The sequence below is a fragment of the Neofelis nebulosa genome, chromosome 5, assembly GCF_028018385.1.
Source record: "Neofelis nebulosa isolate mNeoNeb1 chromosome 5, mNeoNeb1.pri, whole genome shotgun sequence".
NCBI lineage: Eukaryota > Metazoa > Chordata > Mammalia > Carnivora > Felidae > Neofelis > Neofelis nebulosa.
This window is the reverse complement of record NC_080786.1, coordinates 150,099,491-150,119,524: the sequence shown is the minus strand read 5'-3', so window position 1 is coordinate 150,119,524 and position 20,034 is coordinate 150,099,491. Positions and strand designations below refer to the sequence as shown.

The 20,034-nt window shown below is 43.0% G+C and overlaps 1 protein-coding gene across 2 annotated transcripts in view; it reads left to right on the top strand.

Moving 5' to 3' along the window:
• The window catches only part of SETD4 (SET domain containing 4), a 72,359-nt gene extending 52,727 nt beyond the window's left edge, over positions 1-19,632 (top strand). Inside the window, exon 14 of one of the 2 annotated variants that reach the window (XR_009262325.1) lies at positions 18,672-19,632. The gene's annotated coding sequence lies outside the window, so the exon portion shown is untranslated. Of the gene's footprint in view, positions 1-18,503 lie in introns of both variants that reach the window. The other variant, XR_009262324.1, reaches the window with a different exon arrangement.
• Positions 19,633-20,034: the final 402 nt, after the last annotated feature.

The following is a 20,034-nucleotide window of genomic DNA, read 5'->3' as shown; positions in this document are numbered from 1 at the left end:
CAGATTGTGTCACTGGGTATAAGACCCTTAGGAGTCATGGAGCTTTGCTTGCTGCTAGGGCATTTTTGCTTGATGTTTTGATATGAAAGCTTTATATGGTACCTTCTTTTTGCTTGAATGGGCCTGATTACCCAGGCCTTCTGCTTAACTGTCTTCTGATTAGGGGTGTATAGGGTACGGGCTACAAGTGTGGGTTCTAGACTGAGCCTCACCTGAATTTGGGTCCTGATACACCACTTACCAGTTCTGGGACCATGGAAAGTTTTTGTCATCCATCCTGTGCCCCCTCCTCTTCATCTGTAAATGAGGACAAGCAGAGTGCCAGCTGTCATGAGGGTGAAATGTACCTCTGCAAGCGACCAAGGCTGCCTATTGTGCAGGGTCATCAATTTAACTGATACTGCAGAGAAAATGTAAAGCCTTCATTGTGGCTGCGTGATCCAATTTCCCCTGAGCCCACCCCACAGGTTACTGGGTAAGATCTGGCTTTCAGTCCCCTCCAGCTTAAATTTTATCTCATCCAATTTAATTTAAAAAACCTCAACTGAATTTAAATAGCTTCTTTAGGCAATTGCCTAAAGAGCAACATGGTCCGGGGGTCTCCCTTGTTTCCCTTCCTAAAATGGCTTTGGGTGGAAGTGGGGGGTTTTGTGTTTATAGTTCCCTCCTCCCGGTGCTGGTTCTTCTGTCTGTAGCTGGTGAACTTGCAGCCTGTCCCGGGCAGTACCTCTGGGACACATCAGCTAGCTCTCCCTTGCTGACTGTTGCTACCTGCAGACCTCTGAGCCTCATTCCCTACCTGGCTCCAAACCAGGAATCCGGGCGGCCCAGGATGACTGCTCTTCAAGGCATCCTTTGGAATGACCGTGCTTTTTTGTGCTGTCAGATTTTGCAGGATGTGTCCAGGCCCTGAACTGAGACGGGGGGCAGCCTGTAAGCTGGTTCCTTCGTAGCCACATGTAGTCTGGCCACAACTCTGTCCTGGATGTCCTCACTTGAAAAATAGTTTACCTGTTGGCTTGTAGTTACAGACTGCATGTTTCTGTCTCCCACCAGCCCCCATTCATATGTTGAAACCTTAACCCCCAGTGTGATGGTTTTGGGACCTTTGAGAAGTGGTTAGGTTTAGATGAAGTCATGAAAGTATAGCCCCCCAAATGGGATTAGTGCTTTGTTTTGTTTTGTTTTTAAGTAGGTTTTATACCCAGCATGGAGCCCAATGTGGGGCTTGAACTCATGACCCTGAGACCAAGACCTGAACTGAGATCCCCAAATGTCCATCAACAAATAAATGGATAAAGAAGATGTGGTATATATATATAATGGAGTATTACTCAGCAATCAAAAAGAATGAAATCTTGCCATTTGCAACTACATGGATGTGTTACGGAACCTGGTCTGGATCACCCAGCGGAAGAACCACACAGCACTCGGAGATCTTGGAAGGCAGGAGATTTATTTCACCACATTGGCGGGCTCAGAGGAGATCACTATCCAGAGGTCTGAGTCCTGAGCATAAGCAGAGGAAACAATTTATAGTCTGTTACTTCCACATTCTGCATTAGTAGAAATTTGGAATGCGCGGCAAGCGGGGTAGGAAGAAGAACCCGGAAGGGAAGTCTTGGGTCGGCGACTGGAATTTCCCTATCAGTCCTGTTGGCCATCTTATAACAGATTTTTCCCTATCAGATGGAACTGGAGGGTATTATGCTAAGCAAAATTAGTCAGAGAAAGACAAATATCATATGACTTTACTCATATGTGGAATTTAGATCCAAAACAGATAAACATAAGGGAAGGGAAGCAAAAATAATATAAAAACATGGAGGGGGACAAAACATAAGAGACTCTTAAATATAGAGAACAATCTGAGGGTTGCTGGAGGGATTGTGGGTGGAGGGATGGGCCAAATGGGTAAGGAGCATTAAGCAGGGCACTTGCTGGGATGAGCACTGGGTTTTATATGTAAGGGATGAATCATTGGATTCTACTCCTGAAATCTTTATTGCACAATATGCTAACTAACTTGGAGGTAAATTTAAAAAAAAAAAAAAAGACCTGAGTTGAGATCAAGAGTCACACATTTAAACGAATGAGCCACCCAGGCGCCCTTGGCTTAGTGCTCTGGTAAGAAGAGGAAGAGACCAGAGCTCCTGGCCTCCCTCTGCTATGTGAGGACACACCAAGAAGAGAGATGTCTACACAGCAGGAAGAGAGTTCTTACCAGAACCCGACCATGCTGCCTCCCTGATCTCAGACCTCTGAGCCTCCTGAGCTTAAAAGAAAGAAGTTTGTTGTCTAAGCCATCCAATCTATGGCATTGTTTTTTATAGCAGCCAGAGTGGAGTAAGGCACTTGTCTTGCCTCATGCCTCTGGGCTCCCTTCTCCTCACCACAGTTCACCCAGGGCCCAAACAGGGCAGGTCCTGTCCAGGCCTCCAGTATAAAGACCCCGTGGCTTAGTCCTCTAAGCCTGGCTCTTGATATGCAACTGGGGAAATAAGAAAGCTGGACACCTTTTCTCAAGACAACAGCCCCAGGCCGAAGGGCCATCTCTTGCTACAAAAACATCACTTTTTTTTTTTTTTGAAAAATAAAGTTATTCTTCATTATTTTAATTTTCTTTTTAAAACAAATGCATCAAATAAGAAATCAATATTATGTTAGAACATCACTTTGAATGCATGAAGGTGCTGATTTGCATTATAGTGGTCTGTCTCTTTGCATGCCTTCTATAATCCTCTTTCTCCCCCCCAGACAGAAGGGTGTCTGCAAAGGTCAGAGCAAAGAGAAAGGCAAAAGAGAAAAAACAAAACAAAACAAAACCAAACCCATGAATGCTTTCCTTGTAACACTGATGCTGGACTGAAGTGTCTTACAGGCTGAGACCGGGTCTGCGTGCTTCCCAGTGTGTACCCAGGACCAAAGCACAGTTGCTGGTCAACGCTCAGTAAATGTTTGTTGAATGAATGATGATAACAATGAATATCTTTACAGCTCCTTATTAACACATGTACATGGACTTCTCAAACAGCTTGCCTGCAATTAACAGTCCATGTCTCGTAGGCACTTTACCATGAAGAAATTAGGGATCCTTTGTTAACTGTGAAGTAAGTACCTCGTTGAAACCAAGAGGAAAGGAGCTTTCCCGCTTCTCCATGAAGAGCAGAGTTATTGGAATGATAAACTCTTGTCAAAGCAAAAATTGCAGTAAACAAAGTTAAGCAGTCAAGGATGGCCTTATTCAAGGCTGTTACAAAAGGGGAGAGGAACTGGAGTCTGAAGTCAGATTTACTGAAAGAAAGGGCAGGAGGGTTTTTAAGGGCTGGGATGAGCTGGTGGAGGATGTTAGCAGGAGGTTGATGGGTGCGATGTGTAGAGCACATTGGCTTATTTACTGAGTCCGCAAATGTTTTCTCTGTGATTAGGCCATCATATGGGGCTCCTGCCCTCCCCCAGAGACTGGGAGATAAGGCTGCTATCTCCTTTGATGATTACGTTTTGAAACAATGGCTCCCGGGTCCTTGAGAAAGACATCCCTGGACTATAAAACTGGCAAGAAGCTTTTAAAAAGATGTCATATATCTGAAAGTGGCAGAAAAAGAATTTACAAGTATTTTTAGACAAAATGCTCCAAGGAAAGGGAGGTCAGTGTCTAGGGTCAAGAATAAGTCTGCCTAAGGTTTAGTCAAGCTGGGGGAAACATTAAGGCCACCTCGGTCACTCTAAACCAAGGAAGTAGAGGGTTTGCTTTGGGAATTTAATATGAATGTAGTGTTTTGTATTCTTCACTTTAAATATTCCTTCCTGGAGTAAAATACGATTTACTGTAGAACAGCAACAGGACAGCATAGCTACCATTCCCATGTCATGTTTTAGTTCATAATTTGGGAAGAGTAATCAGGGAAGAATTTGGACAGTGTAGGCCCAATCTGTGGAAGTTCTTCAGAGTTTGGGTGCCACTGACAGAAAAAACAGCCACGGTTCTTTCCCCCTTACAGTAAGTGCTAGTAAAAAATGTTTTCCCAATTCTTATGCCATTACCAGCCATACATGTCTTGAATCAGACACCATATACACACAAATTTCTTTACTACAAAGGAAAGTCTGTCCTATGGGCTGTTTCTTCTTGTGTATCCCCTGCAATTCTATCTGCGCCCCGCCCCCCACCATCCTGCTTTGCTAATAATTATTAGTAGGTCTTCATCACCATAACTCTTCAGCATAGTGAAGTTAAATAGAACACTTTCATGGGAGGTCAGACACACTGGATACAGATATAGTCATCTAAAGTAGTATGGATTTGGAGCTTAGAAGAAATAACCCAATGCTAGAAACAAGAAGAAAATAATAAAGAATATGAAGACAAATGGGAAATTTAAGCTAACAGTATTGGTTAGGCTAAGAGAGCCCCAGCACATTTTCACTTAGATGATGTCAGGTGTGGGCAGCTGATAGAAATGTCATGAGCTGCCAGAAAAGGTTGGGTAGTCTGAAGTTCAGAAAAAGCTATCTGTAGGCTTTGGTTATATCTGTTTTAAGATGCTATTTAATATAATCTAGGGCCATTTCCAGGATCTTATCCCTCCTTTAAATGATCTGTGTTATAAGTTGCCCCTTGGCTATGCTGTCCTATGCACAACAGATATCTGTCAGGGCTCAGGGAATTGTAGAGCCACGCATCTTGATGAAGGGGAAGAGTAAGTACTGGGGGCCAATAGCAAATTAGTGCTGGAAGCCCAAGTTTCCCATTGGCTAGTCACAGTTGATGATTTGCATAGATTTTATACATTTTGGATAAAGTGCTTTCTGGGTTGTGTTCATTGTTTATTGAAATAGTAATGGCTATTAAGTTTAATAGCCACTTTTCGTATCATAAGGATATTGAATGAAAAGGCCTCTTCTCTTGTTTATTAAATGCTATGTCCACAAAATTTTTCCCTATCAGAAGCTAAATACAGTTGGTTTCCAAGATACATATTTTGACATCCTTTATCATTTGGATATGAAATGAATGTCCAAGGGTTCTGGTTGAGTAGAACCCCCTTTTAATTATATTAAAAGATAGAAATTAGCAATAGGCCCAATCCCTTCCCATAAATTCAGTGCTTTTATTCTATATACAGTTGATTTATTTCAGGAGTATGGTTTAACTCATGGTACTTGTGCTCTGATGGTGTTATGGGTCAAGTTAACATAGAGCAATTGCTTAAACTTCTCCACCATTCTACAGAGTTTCAATTTTTGGTTCTGTTAATGTGTCTGGTATATCCTCTGTGATGGCCTGCATTGTGCTCCTCCAAATTCATATGTTGAGGCTTTAATCTTCAATGTGACTGTGTTTGGAGACAGGCCCTTGGAGGAGATAATTAGCATTCAATGAATGTGATGTTATGTCAACTTTCCTAGGCTAAAGGATGCCCAGATAGTTGGTAAAACATTATTTCTGGATGTGTTTGAGAGTGTTTCTGGAAGAAGTTAGCATTTGAATTGGTGAACTGTATCAAGTAGATGGCCCCCTCCAGTGTGGGTGAGCATCATCCAAGCCACTGAGAGGCCTAGAGAGAACAAAATGGCAGTGGAGGTTGAATTTACAGTCTACAAGAACTGAGGCACCCATCTCCAGACCTCGGACATTGACAGTCCTGGCTCTTGGGATTTTGGACTCAGCCTGGGACTGAAATCATCAACCCCTTGTTTCTCAGGTTTTGGACTTGAACTGTTTTATACCACTGGCTTTCCTGGTTCTCCATCTGACAGACAGCAAACTATAGGACTTCCTGGCCTCCATAACCACATGAACCAATTCTATAGACGTCTCCTTTTATATCCTATGGCTTATTTCTCTGGAGAACTCTAATACCATGAAGTCCTGGAGGCTGGGGGCCTACTTCAATAGTACTGGTTTTCAGATAAGAAGAGGTAAAGATACAGGGATGTGTGCACACAGAGGAAAGGCCACGTGAGACACAGTGAGAAGGTCCATATGCAAGCCAAGGAGAGAGGCTTCAGGAGAATCCAAACCTGCTGACGCCTTGATCTTGGACTTCGAGCCTCCAGAACTGAGAGAAAATAAATGTCTCTGGCTTACGCCCCCAAGTCTGTGGTGTTTTGTCATTGCGGTCCTAGCAGACCATAGATCCTCAAAAGAGGATCTATGAGTCTTGGGCCAGAGTTTAAAATACAAGGACCCAGGAAATGGCCCAACAGATCAAAACCGCAATGAAAGTACTTAATCCCTATCCCATTGAAAACATCTTCCCTTCAGTCATTTGCATCTGAATAATCAAAAAATTCTGGACGTGGAATTACCAAAGTGACCCTATGCAAAAGCTGAGGTGTATAAGGACATTTTTCTTCCTCAGGTGGGTGAATGAACCCTAGTACCACCTGCCACACAGGCTCTCCTGGGGCCCCTTCAGTTAATGAGTTACATTGATTTGGTAGAGTAAGTGTTACATAAATGATTGACAAAGAGATTCCTAGCATATGTGAAGAAATTATTAAAAAGCACAAGGAGATGCTTTTTTTGGTTTGTTTTAAAAAGAAGAAACGGGGCCACCTGAGTGGCTCAGTTGGTTAAGCCTCCAGCTCTTGATTTCGGCTCAAGTTATGATCTGGTGGTTCGTGGTTGGAGCTCTGCATTGGGCTCCTTGCTGACAATGCCCAGAACCTACTGGGGATTCTCTCCCTCTACTCTCTCTCTGCCCCTCCCCTGCTCTCTGTCTCTCTCTCTCAAAATAACCAAGTAAACTTAAATAAATTAAAAGAAACACGAACAATACATTATTATGGAGAAATCTGATTAAGGAAATAAGGGGACTTATTAGTATAGAAAGAGATGAGCACGTCTACGGCTATCGTGATAGGAACAGTCAGGATGCAGTTATCCACGCAGCCACGGGCACATTTTACAGAAACCTAATGTCGAATGAGCCAAACTGCCCAGCTGATCCATTCTTAAGTGCTTCAGGAACACTCACTAATTAGTCTCACACCACTCCTGTGGGGTAATGAGCATCTCTGCCCTCGTGTTTTCTTAGTGTACCACTTTCCATTTGGTGAAGGGCTTAGAGGCTGAGCAAATTGCCCAACGTTGAGCTCCATTATGGCTACACTCCACAACTGTGGCATCCACTAGATTCCACCCCCCCCGCCTTGAAGTGTCTATTGGATACTGCAAATCCCAAAGTTTGGTCCATTTACCTGTGGTTCTGTGCAAATCTGGTCCTATTCCCAAAACAACATCACTTGATATTTAAGAAGTGACCGGAATTCTTAGTTATTTTTGCTTGCAATTTCAAGGTTTTTTCCTCTCCCCAAATCTCCTTGGGCTATAAATTAATCTTAGTCAAAACATGCTTTTAAGAGAAGGGGACTCAAAGTAGGACAACGACTTGTTCTTTTTGAAATTGCATATAATTTAACATGGTGTAACCTTTGAAGGGGAAATGTGATCTGTTCAGAGCATCGCAGTGGTATTTAAGGAGGCTCTATGTCTGAAAGCCCCATCTCAGAGAAAGCAGGTATTTGGTTTCAAATGATCAAAACAGCCTTGTACTCTTCTTGGAGTTATTTTGACATCTAAATAATAGTCTGGCATTTCTTTCAGAGAGTGTAAATCAATAACATTGACTTAGTGTATTCTTTCCTCTTATTTTCTTTCCTTATTCTTTTATAACCTTAGATCAAGTATTAATAATTATTTTAAGCCTTTGCTTAGGTTTGGTACTTTGCCACTTAGTGATGCAGGAGATACTTCCCCCTCCCCCTGCCCCTTCCAGTTGCTTAGTTTTTCCAGAATATTCTCTTTCTGGGACAAAGATGACATCCATCTTCAAAAGCAGAGATAAGTAAATTCAGTGGTCACCTTTGACGTGTTTCTTTTTCCTCTTTTCCCAGTATGCACAGTATTAGACTACATACATCTCTCTCCAATTTTTCTCAAACTCTGCCATTATTAATTGCCCTGGTTTCTCACTAGTGTTTTTGAACACTGGTCTGCCAATGGCCTACCTCAGAATCACTGGTGCTTGTTGAAGCTGGCATTCTTGGGCTTCGCCCCACACCTAAAAACCTTGAACCTCTGGGGATGAGGACCTAGAGGGTGCAGTTTTTGTTTTTTTAAACTTTTTAAAAAAATTTGAGTAGGCTTCACCCCCAGTGTGGGGCTTGAACTCACGACCCTGAGATTGAGAGTCCCATGCTCCCCTTTACCAAGCCAGCCAGGCACCCCTAGAAGGTGTAGTGTTTTTTTTATTTTTTTGAAGTTTTTATTTATTTTTGAGAGACAGAGACAGAACGCAAGTGGGGGAGGGGCAGAGAGAGAGGGAGACACAGAATCCGAAGCAGGCTGCAGGCTCTAAGCTGACAGCACAGAGCCTGACGTGGGGCTTGAACTCGTGAACCGCGAGATCATGACCTAAGCTGAAGTCAGATGCTTAACTGACTGAGCCACCCAGGTGCCCCAAAGGTGTAGTTTTAATAAGCATTCAGAGATGCTTTTAATACCCAAGAAGCACTACCTTAAACCTTGCTGGTTTTCCAGTTTTCTTCTCTCCATTCCAGTTAGACTCTCAGTAGTTATTGAATTCTTACACACTAGCCTCTAATATGGCTGTTACCGTAGCTTCAAAAATACACCAGCTCCAAAATCCTCATGATTTGGCTTTAAAACTGCAGAACATGGGAGACAGTATGGTGCGGGAGGGGGCTGAGGGACGTGAAAGGGGTGGGAGAGATTTAGAGGTCCTTCACACCTGGGCTTGATTTTGAATTCTGCTGTGGAACTAGCTAAATGACTTCGGATGCTATGACCTCGTGAAACCCAGATTGCTTAGCTCTTGCTGGGGGATGACAGTTTTTGAGGCAGGGCTGTTGAGGAGGATAAAATGAAACCATAGATGTTGGGAGGTGTGACTAGGTGGTAGCTTTTATTGATCTTTAGTTTATTCCTTTATCGTCTGTATTCTTGTTATTCCATCTCTGGTTGTGTTAGCTCCTTATCAGTGTCCTTATCCCCTTGCCTATGATGGTTACCTTCTTAAATTTTCTTCTGCATCTCCTTTTTCAGATACTCCTCTCTAAAAGGATTTCAGCTTATTCAAACCTTTTATTCTTGATTGTTTTTAGGTAACAGTCTAGAAATTTCTCAGCCTAAGAATCTGCGGTTGTTTGGTCTGTTCACCGCCCCTCCCCCATTTATCTTCAGCTTCAGGGGTCCTGCCATTCCTCCTCCATGATGTATGGTTGGGAGAGGCTGGCTGGCCCAAAGCGCACCTGACTTCCACATGCCACTCGTGGCATATGTCCTTTCCCCATGGCGATTGGTTCGGGAGTTGTCATGTGACACAAGCCGGGACAATCAGTGTGATTTTCTGTAGTTTCCTGTGTTGGACTTAAAGGGAGGCCTTGCTTTGCTTTTGGAACTTCAGGTCTCTTGTAGCTTTGAGGTTCCTTCAGGCTGCTGACCCTTGTTTGGGGGTGGGGAGTAGGCTCGGGGGAAGGATGCAGTGTCTGTTGCCTCCTGAGGCTTACCACCACTCTTGCTAGTAGGGAAACACCTTTTTAATCTCTTTTGTGGGGGGACCCTCTGTGGAGATTCTGGGTGCTGGATCCTCTAGGACTTACAGCTTATTAAATAGTCTGTATTCCACACCTCTTCTCTTTCACAAGTCGTGTACACACTGTCAGTGTGGTTGAGTTTGGGGCAACATCTAGGCAGAGGCATTTGTCATACCTGGAATTGCCATTCCCCCCATCCCTCAGGTTCGGCTGGTGAGATTGGACCATCAGATCCAACCCTTTTATCTAGCATAGTAGGCTCTTTCCCAGGGACCCCCACAGTCTCCCTATTCCTCCCTTCTGTTGATTCCCCTTCCCTGGCCCTGTTCTACCTGCCCGCCTGGCTCAACAAGTTCAAGTTGCTTCTGGCAACCATGATGCTTAGTGGATGACGTGTGTGTGTGGCTGGGCCATCTATCTCTGCAGGCCTCATCCATAGCCTAGCCAGGACTTCTGCTACACATATCCTTAGAACCATGCAGAAGTGTGTACACGTATCATTGAGGTATGGGAATAGTTAACAATACAGGAGTCAGTAGTAGATGCAAGTTCACCAATTCCATTTAATTAATTGGCGAAACTTCAGTAGGGTGTGGTGGAAATAGGAGGAGGTGGGAGTCAAGGTGCATATATAATGTTTTTGCCTCTGCCATTGAGTAGACGTGGAGTTCAGACAGGTCAGGAAGACTCTCCTTCTCACAGTTTTCTCACTGGCAAAGTGGAGGGTCTGTTTTACATAAACCTCCTAACTCCATATTATGGATCACTCTGTGACAAAGATTTTAAGTGGAACTTTAATGTCACATGCCAGTGGACTTTGAGCTGTGTGCCCAATACCCATAGTGCCGAGGGAAGGAGTCTGCAATCTAGAGGGGTTGACTCAGAGGATAGGAGAAAGTCAAGTGGGTGAATTTCTGAATCTCCATCTTCCTTCTATAAGAAGACCAGCTCTGATTTCATCAGCCTTATATATTGAAGGTTTCTATATAATTTTACTCATTAAAATTACACTGCTGCTAAAAGAATGCTGGACCCCTCCCCCCTGGTTTATTCAAACAAGTAACACCATTCTCCCCTGGGTCTAGCTTGGTATAACCAAACTTACCTTTTAGTACTCCCCAAATGAACTCTCTACATCAATCGGGCAGATAATGTCAGTCTTTTAAATATTTCATGCCCATCCCCGTTTACGTGGGTCCTGTTAGCAATGATCTAGCCTTGGACAATGGGAAATTGCCAAGTGCAAGAATATTTTAGTTTCTGAAGTTACTAAAATTAGTCTCACTTAGCAAGATAGTGTAGAGTTGGGCTTATGACTCAAATGAGGACACACTGCTGGCTGGAGGGCCACATGAGTACAGTAGTTGATAGCTCTGAACCTCTGATGTATCTGATGTAACACCTTGGGAGACAAGGGCAGCAGGTCATGGGCTTTGCTTCTAATGAGATGAGTAGGGGAAAGGCATCAGCCTGTCCTGAGCCATGGCCATAGGGCTGCTGTGGGGTGTACCTGTCTGATTCATAAGATGTGATCAGATGAAATCATTTCTTTGAATAGTCACCTAGAGAAAGGGGCAGCAAAACCATTAAGAGTCGCTGATATCCTCACTGTTTACTTTACTTAGGATTCCTTTCTGGAACACATGGTCTAGAGCCTCCGCATCTAGTCTCTGGGTCTCTGAAGAGCCAGGACAGTATGTATAGGACAGGCTTTATTCCTCACATCCATCTACAACACCACCCTGCAGGTGTGTGGATTTATCAGGCATTAGTGGAAGGACTGAAGTTTAAATAAGATAAATTACAACATAAAAGAGGAAGGATGATAAAAGTTGAAAGGCCAGGTCACCATAGAGTTCAACATGCCCCGGTTCCCATTATAGCTTCTCTGGCCTAAAATTTCCTTTCTCATCTCATTCTTGTCTATTTTTGGCGTTAAGATTATATTAGCATAAAAAGTAAGTTGTACTGTTTTTTCTTATTATCTGAAAAAATTAATGAGAGATTAGAATCCCTCTTTCTTGAATGTTTGATAAAACTTACCTGCAAAAACATTTCTGTATGAGAAATTATTATTTTAACTTTTGCATATACTTAAAATTTTCCATAATAAAAAGTGGAGAGAATAGTATAATAAACTCCATGTACTTACTCAGCTGAGAAAGATTTTAAATTAGAGATTAAATTTTGTAAATGGCATAGGACCATTCGGGTTTTCTATATCTTCTATAGTCATTTTTGACAATTAATATTTTTCTAGGTAATTACCTATTTCAATTAAGTTATCAGATTAGTGGCAACAATTGTTCATGATTTTCTCTTTTTAATTTGCACATCTGTATTTCTGTTTCTGTTTTTCATTCCTAATACATTTAAAAAAAAATTTTTTTTTCAACGTTTTTAATTTATTTTTGGGACAGAGAGAGACAGAGCATGAACGGGGGAGGGGCAGAGAGAGAGGGAGACACAGAATCGGAAACAGGCTCCAGGCTCCGAGCCATCAGCCCAGAGCCTGACGCGGGGCTCGAACTCACGGACCGCGAGATCGTGACCTGGCTGAAGTCGGACGCTTAACCGACTGCGCCACCCAGGGGCCCCCATTCCTAATACTTTTTATTTGTGCCTTCTCTCTTTTCTTCAATCAGACTTATAGAGGTTTAGCAATATTTATTAGCCATTTCAGCGTCTACTTATTCTTGCTGTTCCTTTGTTTCGGAGTCTGGGCTGAGCTGCATCCGAGGGCTGGAACTGAGGCTGGGAGAGGAGGGATTTGCAAGACCAAGCTAAAGAAGGTCACTTTCAGAAAGATAGTACTAATTAAAAGCCATGCCACTGAAAGAAAGAAAATGACAATAATAATTCTAATATGAATATAGATATGTTTATTGTATGCTGAGGTTAGGTACTTTACACACGTTGACTCACTTAATCTTCACAACAAAACTGTGAGATTTCCATCATTAATCTCATTTTCAGATGAGGAAACAGGCTTTGTGTGATGAAGTAATTTTCTCAAAATCATGTAGCTTATTGACAGCATTTGACCTCAAAGCCTATGTTTTTCCTGTTACCCCACTAGCTATGAACAGAGGGAAAACTGGGTGGGCTTCTGGAGATCTTGAAAGCCTGGGACATGAGACATGAAAAGCCAAAGGGATAAAGGAAAGGTTCAGCTTGTTACCTACTTCCTTGGCCATTCTGGCCCCCGTGATGTGTTCCATTTTAAATGACTTGATCTTTATTTTTTCCTGGGAGCTCCGGGAGAAAAAAAAACTTACCTGATAAAAAGATGCAAATGGGAATAAATGCCTTTTTCAGTACAAGGGAAAGGTATTCCTTTAGAAATGAATTTTTAGTGTAAAAAATTTGGGCAAATATTATTAAAAATTAAAGTACGGTATTAATGTCTGCCAAAAAACTGAGCTGCATTGAGTGACCTATAAACTTTTTTTTTTTTAGTTTTTTTTTTAAAGTTTATTTATTTATTTTGAGAGAGAGAGAGAGAGAGAGCGAGCACACACAGGTGCGAGTGGGGGAGGGCAGAGAAAGAGAGAGAGAGGGAGAGAGAGAATCCCAAGCAGGGTCCACACTGTCAGCACAGAGCCTGATGCAGGGTTCAGTCTCATGAACCATGAGATCATGACCTGAGCTGAGATCAAGAGTCAGACGCCTAACTGACTGAGCCACTCAGGTGCCCATTTTTTTTTTTTTCAGTTTTTCACAGCAAAAATATAAAGAGGATAATTTGGCTTTTATTATCGTTTTTGCTTCAGTACCTTTCAAAGAATACCAATATTTAGTATCTCTGAGAAAACAGGGAGATAATTGGTAAAAAATCAATTTCACAGAATATCTCTAAAGTAAAGACTATTACAAAAACACTAAATTAAACTATAAAATATGACTATACTTCCTTCCAAAGAAAGCATGTATATTCAGAAATTTAAGAATAAAAATCATCTCAGCTTTTCAAGTATATTGGAAATAATTTGCTAACACTTTAATCTCTTTATAAAATCTTTGCTTTCTTTGAGCAATGTAGCAATGAAGAAGCATATGATGTAAACTATGTCCATAATGTCTGGGAAACACAAGTGAATGAATATACTTGTTTTCAAAGACATATTTAATCTGTTACAAATAAAAATAATATTAGCTATGTTTCCAGATTTTATAGACATCCTGTATTATAATATTTTGGGTTATTGGAATGTATCTATTAGATGGCCCTTTAGTTTCTTAAACTCACATTTTTCCCCATTTACATCCTTGGTATCACTGCTCAGAGCACCCTCCCTGAGAATTCTCTGCTTCCCACTCTTCTGTACCTCAGTAGCTGCTGCTGACATGTTTACTCTAGATGGTTCCACTCTCCCTCCATGATTGTTTGGACTACTGAGAGATAAGCTGAGCTAATCAGTTCTCCTGGGCTCTTGGAATTGGGTCTCTGAAATTCTAAGTACCAAGGGACATGTGAAATTCAAGAGTCATGAGGTGGCCACATATGCTCCTTAGAGCTGAGGGGTGGCCCTTTTCTACTCTGTGAGAAGAGAAGCAGAGAATGAAGTTCTGAAGAGAGCAAGAAATTACATTGTTGGACAAAGGGAAGCAGAAATTTGAGACAGAGACGGTGGATTGTCAAGTCTTGAAGTGTCTCTTGATGCCTCATTATCCTTAGGCTTCATGAAGTATTCTGGAATCCATCTGACAATTTTCCTTTTCTAATTAAGGTAGGACAGATTGGTTTCTGTTGCTTGTTGTGCAAGGAACCTTGACTATGACATTCTCTACTGCCCCAAAGCTGGCGTTCAAGGTGGTCGTGGGGCAGAGGCTTCTGCTAAGGAAATTCCTGAAAACAAAAACAAAAACAAAAACTCTAATCTATGATGCACATTTATGGAAAGAAGAGGGCTAGTAAATATATGTGTTCTAGAAGTGGGAAGTAGGATATTTTCCTGTTCCTTTTCAGGAGGATCTGAACTTGTTCCACTAGAAATCAGAAGAATAGATCAACAAAATGAGCATGAGGCCACCAACTAACATTTTGTTGAAAGGGTTGCTCTCAGCTTATTGATGACAATTACAAAAATACCCATGGCACATATACCATTTCTAGCTTTTACGGAACATCGTTGGTCTATGTAGCCCTAAAGTCTCATATCGTCTATGTGTTCGTTATGTTTGAATATGCCTTCAGGAAGCACAAGATAGGGACACGGTGGATACTTAGGTTTCTGGTTTTTTTGTTTTTTGTTTTTTTTTGAGGAGAACTCTTTTATTGCTTTTTAAATTCCCTTTCTTTTTTCCTTTCTTAGTGTGTAGTCCTGTGCTGTCTAAAAGAACATTCTGCTATGATGGAAATATTCCATATCCGTGCTGCTCAATATGGTGGTCACTAACCATATGTGGCCGCTGAGCCCTTGAAATGTGTGGTTGGCAAGAGTAAGGAGCTGAATTGTAAATTTTATTTCATTTTAATTAATTGAAAATTAAATTTAAACAGCTGCATGTCATTAGTGGTACTGAGTTGGACAGTGTAGATTTTGTCTAGCAATCCATTCTCAAGTTTTTGTTTCTGATTCTAAGACATGGTTTGTGACTTTATAGTGGTTTGAGTTAGTCATGTGATTTCCCTAACTCTCATATTTCCCACTTCAGAATGATCAGTAGCTGAAAGAGGCTGGTTGTATCACCTTTCAATCAAATTTGATTTTGTTTTTGGATGGGTTCCTCTGCCCCAATTCTGGTTTATTCTAGATGGGAGTTCTGTGGTTGAGTGTGGGTGAATTGTGGCTTTCTACTATATTGTTGTCATTCATGAAACACACTGGATGCTGAAGGCAGTCAAATGTAAGCTGAGAGGAAGGGTATTTGCTTATCTTTCAGCTTGTTTGAAGACCAGACCACAGCCATGTTGGGAGAAAATAGCTTGGTGAGATAGAACCAGCAGACTCTAGGGAGGCTTCTTCTCAGCTCACCACAAAACCTCAATGTTGATACACCTATCTTTTCTTTATGAACCTTAATGACAGACTTTTCCTGGGTCTCGGTTGCTGCGAAGAGGTCACTTGAAGTGAGGAGGAGTATGGTTAGTACGCGTAATTATTTCTGGCCCTAGTGTTTTAAATAAACCGGGAACAATGCTTTCTACAAGAGGTGGGTCAACAGCTTTGTGTTGTTCCTTGTAGGTTACCTCTTGGTTCCTGTTAGGATGGGTTCCAGTTTTCCTGTTTCAAGTTCAAGCATACTGCTACCCAGAGTGGGGGTCTTCTGAGATACAGCTGAATGCACTGGTTCATGACAAAAACACAGACTGGTTACAGAAAAGGGCCCATCTAACAGAGACAGAGGAGAGCGTCTTTTCTGCTGTTTCTGATCAGGTTTCTTTATCAGCAACTTGATTGGTACTAGATTTACTTCCTTAGTGCCCTGTTGAGAAGCAGCCCTGGTCTTAGCAGCTGGGTCATTTTGTTTTGTGTCCAAATCTTGCCCAAATCTGTGGCTGTAACTAACCACAGGCTTGGTAAAGTCAGCCAATATGCATATGTTGTTAGCAGAAAAACCTTTTCCCCCAATCTTCCTGAAAAGGTGTGGGAAAGCATCCTTCTCCCTACTTTGACCAACTGATGCTTGAACTGCCTGAGGTTGGAGGTACAGGGTGGGTTACCTACTGGTGCAGTGAGTGGTGAATCCACCTCCCTAGAGGGCTGGAGCTCAGAAGCCGGAAAGCAAGCAGGTTGGAATTTGCAGCAACTTCCCATTGTCAAGACGATCCAGAAAGACTAGACTGCCCTTCCGGGCTCAGGAGCATCTGTGCGAGTCTCGTTACTCTTGTCCTTGCATCTCATGCAGCCACAGCTTAGGGGAATGCTTCGTAAGGTCCATGAGCCAGGCAGGTGCACCCAGAGTTTCCTGCCTGTGAATTTCACCTTGGCCCAACCTGTTCTGGTGAGCGAAGACTAAATAGCCCCTGGACTCAACTCTAGGTTTTCCCCAAAGCTCCCACTGCTAAGCAGCACTTTTACCCTGGCTGATTCAAGGTGAAGATGGACACTCAAGGGGGCACCCATTCTCTCCCTTCACCTTCCATTGACTTGAAACATTTCTTCACTTCCTCATTCAATAGTCACTGATTGGGCACCAACTACATACCTGTAGTCTTTACCAGGGAAACAGCTGGTGAATGAGACTGGCACAGCCTGTTTCTGCCTAATCCATAGAACAGCATCTAGATCCATCTCCTTCCTTAACAGCTCTCTCCATAGGCTTTCTGTACCACCTATGGCCCAAGGACAGCAGGAAAACCTTAGGATATTTAAAATGCGTTTTTCTACTTGAGTCCTCCTTTTGGATGACAAGTGAACGTAATGTAATAAAAATAGGTCTGAAGAGGCTGGGGTTAGTGTGCAAAAACCTTTATAACTCAGGATAGTTTACAGGAATTCTTTTCCCCCCTGCTTCCAGTGTCCAAGGTGAGAGCAGGGCTTTCTGTCCAGGAGACCTGGAGGTGCCCTCGCTCACATGGCAGAGGTGGCAGAGGCGGGAGGCATTTTGTTTTCAAAACTATGCGGTCCCATTAAGAGAGGGAGGGAGACAGAAATGGAAATGCTGGCGCTGAATGATGCCCCAAGGCTGGGAAGTCCCTGTGGTTCTTGTATGTAGGCTGGAGGCCAACCCATAAAGTCCCTAGAGACAGGGGGGGTCTGGGGTGTGTGGGGACTGGGTGTATGTGTGAAGGGGTTTGTGAGAGTTGGGGTATGTCAAGTTGCTGTGTCTGTGAGGTTTGGGTTGTATGAGGGTTGGGGTATGTGAGGGTTGGGGTGTGTCGGAGTTGGGGTGGGTGAGGATTGGGGTGGGTGAGGGATGGGGTGTGTGTGACGCTTGGACTGTGTGAGCGTGGAGTTTTGTTTTCTGATTGCTTTGGGCTTTGTGGTGGGGGCTGGGTATCACGTGGGGGGGGTGCTGAACGCAAGGGGGGTTTTCGAAACCACTGAGAGGGACTCCTGGCCCGAGCTTCAGATGGGCTTGGGCAGTGACATCACAATAATAAAAGCAGAGTTTTCTCTGATAATAGGTGTGTCATTCAGAGTGAAAAGGTCGAAGCAGCCCAAGTGTCCATTGATGGCTGATGGATAAACAAAATGTGAAAGATCCCTACAATGGAACATTATTGAGCCTTAAAAATGCAGAAGGGAAATCCTGACACAATGCTACAGCAGGGGTGAACTATGAGGTCACCTTTCAGTGAAACAAGCCAGACCCGAAAGGACAAACACTGTAGGATTCCTTGTATGTGCTGTCCCCAGAGTAGTCAAGCACGTAGAGACAGTAGAGTGGTGGATGTGGGGGACTAGGGAAGGGGGCGGGGGACTTTGTGTTTAACGGGGACAGAGGTTCAGTTTGGGAAGATGAAAAAGTCTGGAGACGAGGAACGTGATGGCTCATGTGAAGGTACCGAACGCCATTGGCCTGTACACTTAAAAATGGTTAAGAGGGCAGCTTTTATGTTACGCATATTTTACCACGATTAAAAAAAAAAAAAAAGGAAAGGCCAACAAAATGGGCCTAACTCCTTACAACGTTTAGGGTGGAAAGAGAAATCTGGAATTAACCTCCTGAAGAAGTAAGCTGGGAAAACTGAGGGAGCCTCAGTTATCTCACAGAGCATTGAGTTAGAGCAACTTCCCGGTGCCTTTTGAAGTGGAAGAAATATCATCCAAAATGTCATCAAGGGGAGTGTTGTCTCTCGTCCCAAGCCTGTGTGTGTGTTTTGCGGTCCTTGAACAAGACAGGCGTTTGTTTCTCTCTCCCAGAGCAGTGGGGAGCAGTTGGGTGGTGGAAGCTTGGTGGGGTCTCCCTGGGACCTGGCTGGTGGGGTGGATCTTGCCCCAGTCCCTCCTCTCCAGCCTCGGGATTAATTTATCTTTGTATGTTCCCAGGGCACTGGCGAGGGTTCGATTCGCTCCCAGCGAGGCCCAGCACTTTTATTCCCAGTGGCGACGGGAGAGGGCGCTCTCGGAGGGCAGAGCCCCGGTCCGACCCAACCCGTTCCTTCTGCTCCTTCCGCTGCAACATTCACCTCCGACTTACTTCTCTGCCCCGCTCAGGCCACCTTCCGAGATCAGGTGAGAGCTTGCCTGTCCTCAAAATGCACGGGTGGAGAGCCCGCTGCTCTCCTGCACTAGAGGGTGTGCCTCGCTTGCCCTTCCTTGTGGCAGAGTCAGAAAACAGTCTTGGGTTTGAGTCGTGGACTTGACCTCTTGCTGCCACTGTGGGCCTGGCCTTTGAGATCCAGTGTCTCCATCTGCGGCTGGGGTCGTATTCCGGAGTCACTTCAAGGTGAGCTGCTGGCCTTAAAAAGTCCTTTGATATTTTGGTTTAAGCTGCTGTCCCGTTTGAGGCACCGACAGATTCAAGTAACAGCTGGAGCCCTTTGTTCCTAACTCTCTCATCTCAAGTTTCTGGGTGGATTTCTTTTTGGAGATAATAGTCTATGAATCACCTTTGAAATGAGAATTTATCAGCTTAGGCACTGTTCTCTTTGAATTGTCAGAGTAAGAATAAAAGTAACTCCCTGAAGTGTTGCTTCCTAGATCCACTGCAAAGATGGAGAGGAATACCCCAGCCCCCTTCATCCCCATCGGGGACTAGGCTTGCTTGCTTTTTTATTTGAGTATCCTTGACACCCAATGTTGCGTTAGTTTCAAGAGTATAACGTAGTGATTCAGGAAGTCTATACGTTATGCTGTGTTCACAAGTGTAGCTGCCATCTGTTAACATACAGGTCATTACAACACCGCTGACTGTATTCCCTGTGCTGTGCCTTTTATCCCTGTGACTTATCCGGTCCATAATGGGAAGCTTGAACGTGCCACTCCCCTTTGCCCATTCGCCCCACACCCTTTCCCTCTGGCAACCATCAGCTTGTTCTCTGTATTTGTAGGCCTGATTCTGCTTTTTGTCTGTTTATTCATTTTTTTTTTTAGATTTCATATATGAATGAAACCAAACGCCTTTTGACTATCTCAGTCTGACTTGTTTTATTTAGTGTAATACCCTGTAGGGTCATATGTGTTGTCACAAATGACAAGATCTCATCCTTTTTTATGGCTGAGTAATATTCCATTGTATACATTGTGTGTATATATATATATATATATATATATATATATACACACACACACACATACACACATATATATATTGGATATACATGTATGGTATATACATACACAATGGAATATTATATATTATATATGGTATATATATCTATATCTATATAGATATAGATACATATTTTGCTTTCTTTGGGTAAAAACCTAGTAGTGGATTATGGAATCATATGATATTTCCATTTTTAATATTTTGAGGAACCTTCAAACTGTTTTCCACAATGGGTGCACAATGGTCCCCACAGTTTACATTGCCACCCACAGTGTACCAGGGTTCCTTTTTCTTCATATCCTGACC